The 17,211-nt window shown below is 38.1% G+C and overlaps 1 long non-coding RNA gene across 4 annotated transcripts in view; it reads left to right on the forward strand.

Moving 5' to 3' along the window:
* LOC130250634 (uncharacterized) overlaps window positions 1–17,211 on the forward strand; it is a 111,335-nt gene that overhangs the window by 49,600 nt on the left and 44,524 nt on the right. The window lies entirely within an intron of this gene.

Raw genomic sequence — 17,211 nt, forward strand, 5'->3', positions numbered from 1 at the left:
AACTGCCTTGCTCAGGACGGGAAAGGGCTCAAAATAGCTGTTGGCAGTCCAGCAGATTACTGACTAGGAAGCCCATAAATACTGCGCTGATGTTGGCTTTTTTTACAAGTTCTCTGGTTAATCCAGATAGAGACCCCGGCATTGTTCCACCTCTCGCAGTGACATCCTTCCAAGGGTTTCTATTGGCAGGTACTCGGTCTCAATATTCTGTGCCTGACAGTTTTACCGAAGGGTCATTTTTCAAAATGTTACTTTTGGCACTGCCATACAAGCACTGCATGTGCCCTTACTGAAATATTAAGTGTGGTACATACCTTACCCAGGTTAAGGTATTTTTCTAAATATTTGCATAATTTTCGTTACATATGCCATTTTAAAAACAGTGTAAACAGTGAATGCATTGCATATAAACGTGTATACTTAGTTTAAAATATGTTTACATACCCACATCTGGGTGAGAGAATTTTCTCCTTTGCTCTCTTTGCATTGGAGTACTCCGAACCTAAAGCACTTTACCACAGGGTAATTCTGTTTTCTTTTATGGTAAATACAGTACCCAAATTCAGAGAACATATTCTTTTCAAAGTGTTGAGACTGTAATATTCAGCTTGCCTGCAGACCAGTGTGCCCTTATGCATACAGGGTGATGTCTCTGGGCAGGAAGCATCATGCCATGCATGGCCCAATCCTGCTATCTGAAATAAAACTTATGGAGAAAATAATACCCTTTCACATTTTTCACAGTTTCTTATTGCTGAAATCTTTTCAATTCTGTGAAAATCTTTTTAACCATTTGATTTACATATCACAATGCTAAAAAACTCTACAAGCCATCTGTATGTCATTTAACCGCCAAGGATGAAGTTCCTTTCTCCATGGGAGCAAGGGCTTTGTGCAAACATTCCAGCAGCCTCCCAGGTGGGAGCAGGCAGTGACAGAGCAGGTGGTTGGAGGCAGCAGCCCCACTGCTGCCCATGGGATTGGGATGGCTCTGTGCCCCAACCTCCAACAGTACTGGAGGCATGGCCAGAGACTGCACAGTTCCAGTAATTCTTAAGTGCTATTGCAGAAGCCAAAGTAAATTTGAGAGCAGCCTAGAGGCTGCTCCCAGTTTATACAAAAGGACAGTCAGAGAAAACAGCTATTATAAAGTTTGTGTAAGCAAAAGAAAAAAGAATTCTGTAATAATTCCTGGCTTCTTTGGATACATTTCCAACTTAGCAATTATTCAATTATTTATCCTGTGTGAATGCACTTCTTGCTACCTTTCATCTACCAACGCTGTGCCTGAGATTGCTTTCTTGTTTAGGAACCTAATTTAAAGTTTAAAACTTTTTAAAAGGGGCATTGCTCATACATCCTTTTAGTTCAGAAAGGACATGTGTGTGGGCATGCATGTGTGTGGCGCCATGTGCTGAAGCTGAAGAAAATCCACACAACTGTTTCTGAAGACAAAAGAAACAGACACATGGATTCATTTGCTATAGTAACAGGCTGGCAACACTTGACAGTAGCTCGCTCAAAAGCTGGTTCCAGTCATGCTACACATTACTGCCTCTTCTAATATTTCTTGGGTTCTTCTCTCCAGAGATAGTTTCAAACCTGTGGGCCACTGTACAGTTGGTTTTACTCAAGTTTCTCTCTTGTGCACTTTCATGTTGTGACCTCTTGCACCTCTGATCTGTGGTACGTATTCCAGCTTTTCATTTTTCCTTCTTTCTTTTCCCCTTGTCTTTATCCCATTGGAGCTTCATGCACATTTTCACTGCTTTAGTCCAACCCTAAAAGCCTATTTGGCCTGAAGACACAGCCATACCGTTTCTGGGTGTCTTGTATCACTGCTCTTACCTTTTCCAGTTCCATGTTAGCCATTCCAAGGTTATCAAAGCCAGGCTTTGTGCCCAAGTGTGCCATCATAGGCCATAATGATACTGGTTTGTTCTCTTACGTAGGAGCAAAGGACATATTAATATGAAAGTAATATGTGTACACATCGATATTGTTTGTGTTTTGAAGCAGTAATTATTTAGAGCAAAGTTCCAGTTTTTCTGCAGAAAAAACACCAGTCCCTTCCCCAGCTAAGCATGTTATGGGATACTCGGAAGTACAGACATATGGGGCCCAGAGGCAGAACCAAGGTTCCTAGGAGAACTTCAATTGTTAATTTCTTCAACTCATTAACAGCTTAAGTATCAGAATTATTAAAGACATGCAGATTTTTAATTGATCACTGGGAAGGAGTGACGGGATCCTCTGTTGTTAAGTCTCTTTTGATAACAGATTTATGCCCTCTGTCTTTTTAATTTGAAGCCTCTTTCATTAGGAATTAAAACTGGAGTTTAAAGCATGGTCTTCAGATTCCTAAATTGCAGGCGTACTTGAATACTTCATGTTACTATGATATCTAGGGAATGTGAGTATCTGTTTAAGTGCTTTGCTGAATCAGGAGAACTTCTATTCATCATATTTGGCTTATTTATATATACCAACTTAAGTGTGTGGTGCTTTTGCTCTTCTTTCGGCTACAGGTGGACCATGAGTTTAGTGAGGGTTGTTAAGCAGTCTCTTCTGCTTTGAAATTGTCTGTTTAGAAGGTTTTATGATCCCTAAAGTACACATGATTAATGTAACCTCAGGAAGCTAATAAATTAAATTATTTAATGTAAAAACTTCACTACCTACACAAACTAGAAAATGTTACTAAGACCTTTTCAAAACCTCAATTTTTCAGGGTTCCTGAACATAAATAGCATTTAGAAATACTATCTAGGAATGGTCTAAAATGTTTTAATAACTTGTGTGGATTTCCAATGCACACATATTCAAGCATACTACATTTCTAATAAGTTACTTCAGAGACTGACTATACTATAGGCTACTGTAGAATTGTAGGGTCAGAACTGAAGGGAATTTGGTGTCATCTACTCCACATTGTCTCCTAATCGAGGATCAAGCATTTACTGCCATGCTCTTTTCCAGGGCAGATGCAGCCCCTTCAGAGTTTCCTAAAATTGGCTGCTGCATAGTGTATGCAAACCTCACCTTTCACAGTCTCTCCCAGATCTCTGTGGCACTGTGGGCAAATTGCTCAACCACATACCTGGGATATTCCTACACATCTTCATTTGTCCTCTGTTCCTGAAATCATCCACTGGTGGAAAATCCACAACCTCCTGAAGTAGCCCCATAGTGTCATTTTTTCACTGTCTGTATTTTTTCTGTTTTCCCATCAGATACACAACTTACATCTTTCTTGGCTGCAAATTAGTCTAATTTCTTCTCTCAATGACCCCAGAGAACAGTGAGATCATCTTCTTTATAACAGTCCTATTAGGAGGCTGTTATTTTCCCCAGCTTTATAGTTTATGCTCTCTATTTGCTCTTACCAAGTGAAAACAATGATCAGTGCTATATAATAAAGCTTCTTTTCATGGAGATTATTACACAGCATTGGAAAGCAAGGATATGATCTGACTGAGGGAAAAAGTCTTCTGCAACTTGTTTGCCATAGATTATTTCTGTAACTGTCACTTTGGGAATTTCTATAAATAAAATCACTATCACTCTTCTGAGAAGTGAGCATTTACTACCATGTTTTAAACAATGAAAAAATACAGATCTGTTTTTCATCTAAATTCTTTATATATTTGAAATCACTCAGAGAAGAGAGTCCAAAGAAATGTGGTTTAGTTTGACGAAAAGAAGCCTCCCAGTGGGATATTTAACAGAATACCTAGAAAACAGTATTGAAAGACTTATAATATTTGGAACCCTTTTTTCAGCTCTTGTTCCATGACCTCTGATTTCCAGAGGACCATACTTGGCTTTAACTCATTGTCCTCTGTGGTGATAACACTTTGGACCCAGGGGAGAAAAGAAGGACTAATTGACCCACAGTTTGAGCAATACACATTAGTGGTGGATGTTTGACTTTCAACTGTTTTTGATATTCTAACACTGCATAAGATTTGGCTTTCCTAGCCTGCGTTTTCCTACTGCATTGTAAAATGCCAGGTGGAAGGATGGGTGTGTGCAGGTACCAGTCTTCCCCCCACCCTCCCAGTCTTCCCAGGCTGCCCAGTAATGCCTGGAAGAGTTTGTGGAGTGATGTGGTGATTCAGCCAGTGAAAGAAGGTGGTAGTTTACTGATTGCCTCAAAGGGCTTTTCCTTTCTCTTTTCGTCTGCTCTCTTGGTCCTCTAAGCTCAGAGCACTTTTCCTTGCAGAACACCTCAGGGAGATGAGGACAGAATTCCACTGTGCTTGATGGGAGGGCATGCACACAGGTATCTAAACAAGCATCTAGTGCCAGATGTGTGCCACTGTCTATGATCAACAGTGCTTCAAATACATCACTAATTAATTTCAATAAAAGGACATAAGGGCTTGTTTTAAACTTAAAAGGAGAAAAGTAAACCACAAGTCGTTTGAAAGGATATGGCAGTAGCTCACATAAATGCATAAAACTGATAGAATAAATAGAATAAATAATACTTTTAGCAATGTATACTCACAAAGAAAAAGAAGATAGAAGAGCAACAGCCCTACAAATTATCTTGCTTAATATGAAAATTTGAGCATCACTATCAGTCTTTAAGGACTAATTCTGAAACTGCTGAGTAGTCTTCCATTAACTGCTGTGGGAGTTGAGAGCACCTGGCATCTTGAGAAATTGGGCTCTTTGGCGGTTTTAATTTAGTCTGACAATAACGCTGAATAAAATATTCTTGGGGATAGCCCACAATTATATAGTATGAGCTCACTTCTTCATTATAAAATGTGAGCTGAAACCATTCATAACTGCCAGCCAATATTACAACAGGCAATTCCAGTTTTTCATTGCATGGGAAAAGCACTAGCAAGCTTTAATGAGTTTCAAAAATAGCTGCCACATCAGAAAATTGTAATGGTGCTTGTTTTTCTAATGTGAATACCTGTTCAGCAGACATTAGTTAAACAAGGGCATCCAAATAGACCAGGGCATGTAAAATAGCTACTTCTATTTGTCAGCTGCACACCCATTGTTTTCAGTCAGAGCCTGCAGAGCAGCTTCAGCTGTACATTCCTGGGAAGTGAATAATATCAGTTGAGATTACACTACAGTGCCACATCTATTACAAGCACATTATAAAGAATGAATATAACCTAATTAGGAAATGCTGAAGTCGGCTGGGTGTGGATATGGGCTGGGAAAAAGTCATTTTACATGACCTTCGCTTACTGAAAACTAGAGTTCACAGAGGACAAAGCAAAGGTAACAATGTAGATTTCAGTCTCAAATCCAGATATCACGTGTGCATCCCATATTCCTCATACCCTTCCCACTAAGCTAAACAATTGTTCCCCAAGTCTCACTTCCATGAAATTCTTCTGTAAACACTTGGCAAATCCAGAATAACCCAAACTGGGTTATAATCCTTATTTTCATGCAGATTAGAAGTAGAGCTTTACTCTGGTTTATAATGCTGGAAGGAAGAGATTGCAGAGGGAAACCCCGAAGCAGAGGAAGGTAGGGAGTTTCATCTTATCAACTAGATAAAGTAAAGTGCAGGCTCTTCCAACAGCTTCATGGAACCTTCCTCTTCATGTAAATCTGCCTCTTCTGACACCCTTTCTAGTCTGCAGCACAGGGTTGTTTCATTGCTTTCTGCTCACTGCCTTACCACAGCATCACTGACCAGCAGTATGGGATTTCACAGCTATGAAAATCTGTATCAGTTGCCCCCATGTCTGCATGTTGTTAGCCAGGCATGCTGCTGGCTAACAAGTCACTGAGAGAATGCCTTCAAACATCTCACATCTTGCATTTACCTCTTGGTTCCAAAATGAAGGTTGCATTAATGCCAACAGCTGGAACAGATCAGTGCTCCAAGTTGGATTCCTGCCTTACCACTGATTGGAACAGACGTTGCAGAGAGAAAACTGCAGCGTACCAAGCTGAAAGTAGTTTACTGTGTTTATGGGACAAAGTCTCATCTGTACAGGTACTCACAAAGGCCAGACCAGTTCCAACAGCACACCACAGAATGGTGCAATTGAGCACGCAGTTAAAACCAGTAAATACAACCTCAGACATCATGGTCTGCCCATAACTGAATACAGTACCAGAGTAGATACACTTGAGCTCTGCTGTTAGTGTGCTTAGAACTGACTAAAAATCAACAATTACCCATTTTTTTTGCCATGAATATATTTTTGAGATCCTGTTCCTACCAGAAAAAAGAAATGATTCATGTTTTCTTGTGTTGGCTTTTGCACATTGTTTAAGGACTATGAAGTTGATTCTCAGTTGATTTTACCATAAATTGAGAATAACTATTAATATCGATTACATGATGCTGGTGTGAAATTATATGCAGGCATGACTTAAAGAAATGCACTTCATGTGGTTACTTTACTATGTTTTTACTACAGTGGCATTTCTGCATCTGCTGATGTTACTGTAGGTGTGTAGCTCCTGTCCCCTGCCTTGTAGATTGGAACCGAATCTGCTTCTACTTACTTCTTCTCACAAATGGGATAAGCAATAAAAATCTGCATTTAAAATGCAAAAAAAAATTATTTATTCCATAGTCCCACAAATATTCTCTAATTCATAAATTACACAAGTCACAAACCAAGCCTGAAACTGCCAAGACTGCCAAGATTGTGAAGATTTTTCTGTTCCCCAGTGTCCCCAAAGTGGTTAAGAAAAGTGACTTGCTACCTTACTTTTGAAGCACTTGTTTTGAACCTGTTGTCTTTGGGCCCTTGGTGCCCAGTTCTGAGGGTCTTATGATGATAATTAAGAAAATAATACTTATTGTCAGTAGGTATGCATCTGCACAGGAAAATTTTTAGGAGTCTGCAGTTTGAGAAAGATGGAAGTAGCTAATCCAGGACACACCTTTTTCTTTTATATAGTAAAGATTTAGTATTTATTTTAGACTGAAGGGTATTAGTAGAAACAAAATTTTTTAAAAAGCTTTAAAATTGTTAGCATGGCAAAATGTGAAATATCTTTTTTAAAGATACGTCCATTTCATAAGATACCTAGTGCATTTGCAGAAAAATGTCTGGAAACCTAATAACAAATATAACCAGTATGTGTGTTTTAATTTACATATCTTCCCATCAATTATGGTAATGTTTTTAGCAATGCTTCTGTTATATAATTAGATGACCCGACGTCTGGCTACACAAACGACATACCATATGTCATTAAAACACTGATCAAATTGAATCAGATAAAAATATGACAGCGCTGGAAAAATTCATTTGCTAGTGGTAAATAGTGGTAAGTTTTGATCTGCAGACAAAAATACTTTCATCTGAAGAATATAAGCATCATGAATTTCTTCTCTCCTTTCCTTGCCATCCCATACATACATAAATATGTTGTCATCCTGGAATATCATTTGGGAAGCAAACAGACTAATCTTTTAAAATGTGTAAACAGCCTAGAAACTGGCTATTAACTACATGCCAAGGGTGCATTGTTAGTGTAATAAGAAAACAATTAATTCAGATAGGAATTTTGTGTGCACTAGCTTAGTCCAGAACCAGGTTCAATGGAATTTTGTCACTTAGTTAATATTTTATCTCCCATTCTGTTTTAGCTCAATTTTTTGATTCTTAAGAGTAACCTCTTAAGAAAACTGATATGACTGGAATACATATTTTAGTGAAGAAGATGTGTATCAAGCCTTAATGAACAGTGTTTCTGCTGAATGATGTAGTTTGTTTTACTTAGGTAACCACAACACTTAGAGGTTTTCATTTGGGACGTGGTACGTTAAATGTTGACCTCTTTTTCTTTTTTTCCATATGGCATTTACTATAGGTGTATTAAATATTAAACTTACACTTATGTCTGTCAGAACTTCTGGAGTGGAACATAAAGAGTCAGTTAGCAACATCTGCCAGTTTACTAGAAACACACAGAGCGTTTTTGTTGCAAAATTTTCATTACTTGCAGTGGTCGGTGTTCTGAAACCTCCAAAAACAGCTCCTTCTATTTGGTCTAAATTTTCAGATTGCTACACAGAGGTATGTGTTAACCCAAACCAGAGTATAGGTTTGAATTGATACCGTCTGATGAATTTTTTTAAAGTGCAGAAGTTTGTTACAAGCCCGCCTGTAAATGCAGCCAATATGTAATATAATGAACCTTCCCAGATCTGAGCTAGCACTGCACAGAGAACAGAAAACCACATTACTCTGCAACCATTTGTTTATTCAATCTTTCTGAATTCTTATAAAATCCATTGCATGAATGATTCTATTTTACTTCTATGTGTCTGTTCAAGTCTATAAATCAGGAAAAGAAAGAAATTGCTTTCATTATCTAATTTTCTTCCAGTTTGATCTGATTTTTAAAAAGTGGGAGTGTCTTTATTTCCCATCAGCTTTGAGTTCCTTACAAACATTTAAAGTCGATTCAATAATCTTCAGGTTAATGGTTGAGCTACATCAACTTAAAGCTAGGGTATTAGTGCTCAGCTTTGGTTTCCAGCCATGCATGGCTATCTTGTATTTCTGTCCTTGAAAAGATGACTTTTCTACTCAGTCTATTCCATTTTTATCTGGACTCCTAACTGATTTGCAAATCACAGTTGTATATTTTATGCAGTTTTGGCAAACAAAACCTTGGCACCATGGAAGAATGTCATGTGATAACTCTCTCATGACACATCTAACTTAAAAATGCATCATTGAAGAAAAATGCCAGAGCAGATTACAATAAATTCCTTAGTGAATTCCATCAAGAAAGGAAGTGGTCTTACTCAGCGTTTGCTCACAGTCAACCAGTTCCTGAAGCTCTGAACAAAGATTTACTCAGGCTCCGATTTGGTTGGATGTGCACATGGAGATGAGAGATGATCCTTCCTGAAGGAATGCGGAGCTCTCAGCACTTTAGTGGCTGGGAGAAGGGGGAAGGTATCAGATGGGAGGAGACATGATGGGATCCTATTTCTGCATTTCAGTGTTTTCACATTTACCTTTGTTTGGTCTTGCTTGCTATTGTCTTGTGTTTATTTTAAAAATTAGTCAGAATTTATGGAACCTTTCAAGAGGATGTCCTGTAACCTGTGATTCATGACATCCTGCAGAAATTGCATGCTGATTAATAATGCCCTCTCTGCATGGAACTGCACTTCCAAGTTGTGAAACAGAAGTGCTGACAAATCCTTCTAACTGAATTCTGTCAAAGACCTATGTTGTGATTTGCAGCCTGTCAGAGTATGGGTCTACCCCCCTACAAGGCTTCCAGAGTGTTTGGGGATGTTTTCAGGCCTCATAGAGCCCAACCCTCCACACACACTGACCAACAAGAAATAAGGGGTCATTTTAAAAATTATCTGAAAAACTGTTGGTTATTTAAAATGCAAACTATGAAATTACAGTTTTTGTCTGTGAAGTCAGTCACCATGTCTAGCACTCACTTCTGTGGAACAGTTCCAGGGATTTTGCCTGTAAGGGGCAATCTAACATCCCAATTGAGCTCAAAGGAGAATGGATGATTTGAGGTAGCCCTCTGCCTGGCAATATATCTAATAAAATTTACAAGTTTGGAGCACATTGACTAACAAGCTATTTATAACTAATTTTATATTACACTGTTATTTACAGTGTAATTGAGAAATTAACAGTATTAACAGTTAGGGAAATAAATTTTGAAATATGCAGTCTCTTCAAAGCTAACTAGAAATAAAAATGCAGAAAGGAAAATGCCATTAAAACCAAGATGCTGAAATGATTCAGCATGCAATCAGGTGGATTTATAGTTCACTGTTAGCTCCTATGTAATGTGCTGATACTTCGCTGCCGAGATTTGGCAAAATGGGCCCTGAACAGAAAGTTCTGTCTGGGCATCAAATTCTCATACCAAAACATAGTGCCAATGACATTATTATACATGCCTTGCTGTTGTGGGAATTCCTTTTCTGCAAGGTGTAAGAGTTCTACTCCCCTCAACAGGAATTACCTGAAAGGAAATTATTGACCAGAGAGATAAATACTGAACTGAATCACCTTACAGCTAAAGAGTAATTTCTGTGGGTGTGGACATGACAATCAACAAGAGAGAAGAACAAGAAACACTGCCCCTCTCATGTTGCAGTAATTCCATGTGCTGTAAATAGCTGTGGCTTCAGCAGCATAGAACAGGATGTTGTAAACTGAAACACTTCCTAAAAAACACAATGCCTGCACAGGTGCAGTGAGCCAGCAGGATGACATAAAGAGATTTTCTGTGACGCTCATCCTCACAAATATATGTGTCTCCTGATCCCTGTGGCCATAAGAAACCCTTTGGCCACCTTTTCTCTCAGCATTGAAAACTCCAACATGCGAAGAATGTTTTCAAACAGGATGACAAAGCTACATCCTGCATGGATTTGAAAGGAATTGGTTGCAAAAAAGCAGGCAACAGCCCATAATATCCTTCCTGCTCAGTTGGCCCTCCTATCACTGCTGATATCAATATGGGAAGTCCCAAATAAATAGAAGCTTTAAATTTCCCCTGTTGTGCCACATTCCTATTTGGCATCTAAACCCCTATTATTTGCTATCCAATGGGGAGAGAAATGGATCATCAATTAGCTCATGGTGTGTTTGAATTGAGGAATGTGAGTACATGAAATTGCAGCACCATTAGGTCACCCTGGGCTCTAAGCTGCTACAAACCAAGCTCACCCCCTGTTTTTCAAGGGTCTTTCCCATTCCCTGTGGAACACAACTATCCATGGTAAATGGATGTGACACATCTGGACATGACAGGCTGTGTCCAGGCTGTGTCCAGGCTGAGGGCAGATGACTGCTTTGGTATCTGGTGAGGATCCTGATCTCCCCATAGTGCTGTCATCTTGAGCACATGGAAGCTTTCTGCTCAATTTCCATGTTACTTCCTGAAGAAACCAGGGCGGAGACAGGGATGTGTCTGAGTTTATCTCCTGTACACAGCTGGGAAGTGTCTGGGCTGCCCTGACCCAGGGGATTGGAAGTGCTTCTGGATCCACCAGTTCAGACAGGCCTCAGGCTGGTTCTACAACAGCTGTTTGGTTTGACAGTTTTGAACCCTCTGTAGGTTCAAAACACGAGCCACACCTCAACCTTGTTTGCATCTCTCTCAAGACATCCAAGCTCATTCCAGCATCCAAATAGTGCTTCATGACCCTCAGCAGAAATGAATGACCCTCTACTACCAGCCTTTCTCTCTCCCTGCAGCTGGTGCCTGTAACTGGGGACAGTGAGTGGGTAGGAAGAGGGCACTGCCTGATCGCGCACAAGGACTCCTTGTACTGATAGTGTACAACCCTGGCGTATTTGGAGCAGAACAGGAATCCCCCTCACATACTGGCATCCCTCTGCCATGTGGTAAGGGTCTGCCAAGAGTGAAGTGAGGGATCTGCTGCAGAGATTAGGGGTAGATTTGGCAGTGGTCCCACCAGGGCTCTGCTGTGGGCATCTCAGAGGGGAAGAAGGGACTGGATTTAATCTGTAGCTGACTACAGAGATGTGTTTTCTCTTAAACGTCCCTTCAGTTACACAATAATTGTGTAAATTTTATCTGGTCATCTATGTCTTATGTTTTCTCTGTTTTTTTTTCAAGTTTCAAAGAGTGAAAAGAGAATTTTCTATGATTTCCTGGGACAAGACTCCAACAGTAACTGTCTTTCACTTATTTGCTTTTTGTCAGCCAAAAAACCAAATGGGACTATTAGTATTCATTTCCATAACACAGGTCTCATAAAGAAAATGGCATAATCAAGTAATGCATCATTTTGTATTGTTTAATTGATGGAAGGGAAAGGCTGAGATAACTTACCATTTCATCATCCTTCAAATTTAAAATCTCTTGCTTTAGGCCTCTACCCAGAGCTCTTTTATGTTACTACTAGGTTAAGGAGAAAAGGTGTAATGGGGACAGGCCAAATTCTGATATGATTATTATCTTTTAAAGGGCTAATTCTGCTTTCATTAAGCATAGTGCAAATTAGAAGGAAACTCCACAGGCTTCAGGGGAGCTGAAATGTAAATACATCAGTGATAATATCAGGATCATAGATATTTATAAGAAAAAGTGTTTGTGTCCATCCTACATCAGTTTAGTTTGAAGAAGAAGGTGCGGACCAAAAATCTCAGACTGATGGTGATCACTTAATTCCTGTTTTCTTTTACATATATGTATTTTTTTTCTTCCTTATATTAATCTACCTTATATTTGGACAATTGCACAAACTAATGAATAAAAAAGGAAATAAAAGAGTCTGTGCTAAGTAGATAACGTACTTTAAAAGCAAATCCTTAGTGTAGTAGCTAAGGCACTGGCATGAAAATCAACTTTAAGTGAAGATTAATATTCTTTTAAAGTGTTCTCTGTAAAATGTGCTGAATCTCCATGTATATCAGAGGAAGTAACTAATTTCTTAGCAATGGCCAAGTGGTTCTGGATAAAAGGTTTAAAACTGGACTTTGAAGCTATTATTTTTTCATTAATTGGAGAGGTGAACAGGATCAGAGCTGATGAGTCATTGCAGGAGCCTGCTGGAATGTTGCTCCAGCTGCGTATTGGGATCTGCAGGTGCACATTTCTTGGCCCAGATGTCCAAAAATGGTAGGGAGGCACTCGACATTCAGCAAATTCTTACTAGATGGAGAATGTTTTCTCCAATGGAGAAAAACTAAACTACTCATGGCAGCATATAGTGCATATTACAGTATGGAAATACAGTAATTTCTGACCTGCTTTGACTTTGCACCTTGGTTTCTTTTTTTAGCAGTCCAAACACAATAATGCACTAGTGAGGAGGACCCAGTACCAAGAGATTCCTTGAATGTTTTCCTACACTTTATTTTTTCCCCATTTTTGCCTCAAGCCTACACTGAAAGGGAAAGTGCACATCCTGGGACTGGAAACTAGCCAAAAGCTCAGGGACTTATCACCTATAAGAGTTTGTTGTGGAGCATAGCAGAAAGAATGTGCAGAAGATGTGAGCTGTTCTTACTCAGTTTTTAATCTGAAAAAGTGGAGTCAGATATGCTATGCTCTGTAAAGGATTTTGCCTACAAAATTGCTTGTCCTACTGGTACCACCACTACTCCAAAAAGATTGAAAATTATGTCTGCTTTTAAACACCATGATTTTTTACAATGATTTGTACTTTTTATCATGTCTTGTAAGAGTTTGATTTTCATTATGAATCAACTACTCAGAGAGTTTCTCAGCATGTTTTATTCTGTTCCTCCTAAGGTTTCCTTTAATTCCAAACATGAGAAATTACAGTTGTATGCCTTTAATACAGTTTAATGTCTTTAAGACTTTTCTGACCTGATCAACAGAAGAAGGTGACTGTAATCATGTAAAAATATGCAATGAATCTGAATTGAGTTTGATCCAACTCTGTCCATTAATATACAATACAGACTTTTGATTACATGATTTATTAACATGATTCCTTACACGACCTTAAAATACTCATTTGTGAAAAGTAGCCACTAGAAGGACATGCTTCTGCAGGAGGACTTTTGAAGATTTTATTGATTTCCAGCAGTAACAGCATGCATTAACAGTTATGAATGATTCAGCAAAACTGCCATTCCTAGCACATTCCCTTTTTTTTTTTGTTTGCTTTCTGTTTCCCAAAGTGTGCCCTCTTCCTTTCTACCTGGAAGTCTTGCCTGGGCAAATTTTTATTGCTTTCTATATTTGTCTGAGATTTTCAGCCTTCCTAGAGGTTCATGGTGAAAGGTCATATGGTGTTTTGCATCTGCCCTGAACTGACATGTGAGCTGACACTTTTGGACTTGGCTTCTGTGCAGAGGTGAAAGACTTCTGTACCGTGTGTGGACACAGAGTATGGATCTACACCTCACTCACACAATGCCTGTGAATTTGGCAAGTGAACATACCCCGCATGCATTAGACAGCCACCTTGGGCCTGTGCAATCAGTTTGACACTTACAGGAAGAATAAACTTTAATTACTGGGCTTTGTGGGGAGACAATAGGTCTAGGAAACTCCAAAGATATGTATGTTGGTGCTACATAGAGATAAAGCATCTGTGGCAGAGTTCATCTGGTCCTATTCTTAATTGCACATTTAATGAACTTTGATACTGTACTTCCAGTTAATTAGACTTGGCTTTCTTGAGTGCTTTCACAAAGACAAGCTCTCACTGGAGATAATCTAATTTCTCACTTGACCCAGCTCTAAGGTTTTTTCAGGACTACCAGAGATTTAGACACTGCTGCATTTTGTGGCATGTTGTGAATCCACATTAGACATTTAATTATATTTGAGATCTTACAGAAATCCCAATGATCTCATGTGACAAGATCATTCATTCTGTGGCCTGCTGAGCACATGAATATATGACCCTCTGAAATGTAGCTGAAACACTGAGGTATAGTGTATAGTTCCTTTTCCAATTGAATTATTTTAACTGGAATTTAGAATAATCAGCCATTCTATTTTTTTTAAGATTTATGTAATTATATAAGCACCACTAAGACAACAAATAAAGCCTTAGATGATTGTGAAACAGCAACAAGAATCCAAGAAAAACTCCAAGTTACCAGAAGAATGTTCACTCATGGATGGAAAGATAAATATTTCTAAGACTCACATCATAATTTTAGCAGTATCTGAAAGAATGTTTCCTTTTTTCAGTTTATCTTTTACCTTTGGTAATTAGAAGTTATGGTTCTTGCCTGGAGGAACTCCGGTTTCTATTTGGCTTTAATTTCAGTGCATGAATGGAATGCAGCCTTCTATGCAAAATGCACATGCTGCCCCATGGCTTTCTCATGGCTGGGGATGTGATTGTCTGGTGCTTGGTGAGCTAGGGCTGGAAAAGAACCCAAAAAATCCTTTGCATTCTAGATTGTGCAATGTCCTTTGCTTATGGAGATATGGGATAGATTTTTACATAATAGAGCTGTTGGTATCATTTCCATATATGTGAGCAAGGTTAATAGATAGATTTACCTTTTAATCATGGTTGTATTTATGCTTATTAATGGTTTTGTTTCATTAACCCTTTCATTCTGAATTTTCAGACAAAAAGGGATTCCCTACCCATTCTTTTCCAGAAACACTATTATAGAGGAACAAAGATAAACATTAAAAAAGGAGAATAATTTTTTGCAAAGATCATACATCCTAAGGAATTTAGTCAGTTTGTTTGGCTAAAATGTTTTGTTTCAAGTAATAACTGCTTTTATAGCACACCAGCTCCCTTCCCAACTAAGCTACTTTGAGATCTGTAAAAGCAGTTAGAAAAACAGATGAAAGCAATTAAAATTTTATCAGGAGCTGGTTTACTGTGCAGTTTATTTAATGTAATTGCAGAACTCAGGCATCCAAAAACAATAACATAGCTTCTCTCCAAATTATAAGAATCTAAGTAATAAAAATGTTGAGGCTATTTTTATTCCTTGATGTTAGATACACTCTGCGTAGCCTTCTACCTAGTCCGTGTCATACCTTGCTCTAAAAACAGCACATGATATTGTATTTCATTCTTCTTAAAAGTTCCCTATGTCCCTGGACATTCAGCAGGTCTCTCTGACGTATCATCAGTTCCTGTGCAGTTTTATTCACATCAAAAATAATTTTAAGTAAGAATCCTTCCAGATGTGCACTCAGTTAATCAGCATGAGTTTTCTCATCAGTGTCTGTTTGCACAAACACATATTAGCTATAGCTGCTATGAAGCTTTTATGCTGTTTTAGCAGAAGTTGGTATCATATTTCTTCGTTTAGCCTTACCAACATTCTGCAAAATCTGAATCAAGCCTTGAGGTGAGGCTACAAATCATGATATTACAAAAAAACAAATGTATTTGGAGTTTTTTTTTATGTGTGTCTTTTTTTATAACTTATCTTTGTAACTTATTTAATAGTACCATGTGTTCATTCTTTTTGCAGCACAGAATTACAGGAACCATTTTTTATGAAATGTAGTAAATTTCATAGATTTTGAGTGAAGGCCATGTTGGCAGCTATACTGCCTTTGTAGCATCATTTAAAATGTTCATGGTTTCCTACCCTGGCAGCTATATATAAAGACATCCAAAGTGATGCAAGAGGAAACATAGAGCAATCTGGCTGAAAAGTGCTTTGAGAAACTGTCACAAAATCAGTGTCTAGTTTGCAAAAAAAAAAAAAAAAGATTTTGCATTTTGGTATGTACTTAAAGCATAGTGAGGAAATATAAATGAAGAAGAAATAATGGACTGAAAAAAAGACTAAAAAGCAAACCAACATATGTTAAATTTCCAGAATAGATCTCATTCCTAGAATAGCATTCTTAGCATGGAAATAGGCAAAATCATCTAGGATTTCTAATATGGTGTGCAAAGATTTACAGTGCCTTTATGTTAAAAATGTAATGAGAATATTTTTTTTAATTTCTAAAGTTAGGTGCCAAAGTCACTTGTTAGACCAAACTATGGCTGCTGAAGGGCTCTTTTAATTTTGTCTAATAAAATAAAAATTAAAATTATATTAAAAAATTAAAATCATATATTGACATTAACTGTTAGACACATTAACTGAAGGCTGAGTCATAGCCTACTGGAGAGTTTAATGCTGGTAATAATACTTTGCATTTTTTTATTTAAAGAACATTTGATTATCAACTAATTATCTACTGATTATCAATTATTTACTAATTTATCCTCTCTGACATAGAAGTGGCTTCCATTTTATGCATGGAATAATTTTGGTGGATCAGATTCAATATACAGTGATTCAATGATACAATGAAGATCAGACTTCAAATTTCTGAGCACATTGTCTTCCACTGGCAGTTAATAATTTGATACATTTGTGTAACTGAGTAAATGTGAAAAAAAGATTTTAAGTAGTTAACCTGTATTATAAAGGATAATTTTTAGTTAATCAAGTACTGATTGAATTTGATCTATCTGGAAATCTGCAGTTTTCTTGAGAGTTTGCATGGTTGTTTCTGTTAAGAAAAGTGTAGATAAATTGCTTTCAAGCCTGAAGTGCAGCATTTTACATTCATTGTGCCCTTCCAGACAAGTGCAAGTGATTCCACTAGTGATGTGGATCTCTGTACATGAACCCTCACACTCTAATCTCAGGCTGTAGTGCCATCATGCACCTCACATGGTAAGGCGGACAGAATGCATTGCTCTGCTCCAAATGTGAACTCTGGGAAACAAAGAATACCAAAGCAAGACACAGGTCATCTCTACAGCAG

The sequence above is a fragment of the Oenanthe melanoleuca genome, chromosome 3 (genome assembly GCF_029582105.1).
Source record: "Oenanthe melanoleuca isolate GR-GAL-2019-014 chromosome 3, OMel1.0, whole genome shotgun sequence".
Taxonomy (NCBI): domain Eukaryota; kingdom Metazoa; phylum Chordata; class Aves; order Passeriformes; family Muscicapidae; genus Oenanthe; species Oenanthe melanoleuca.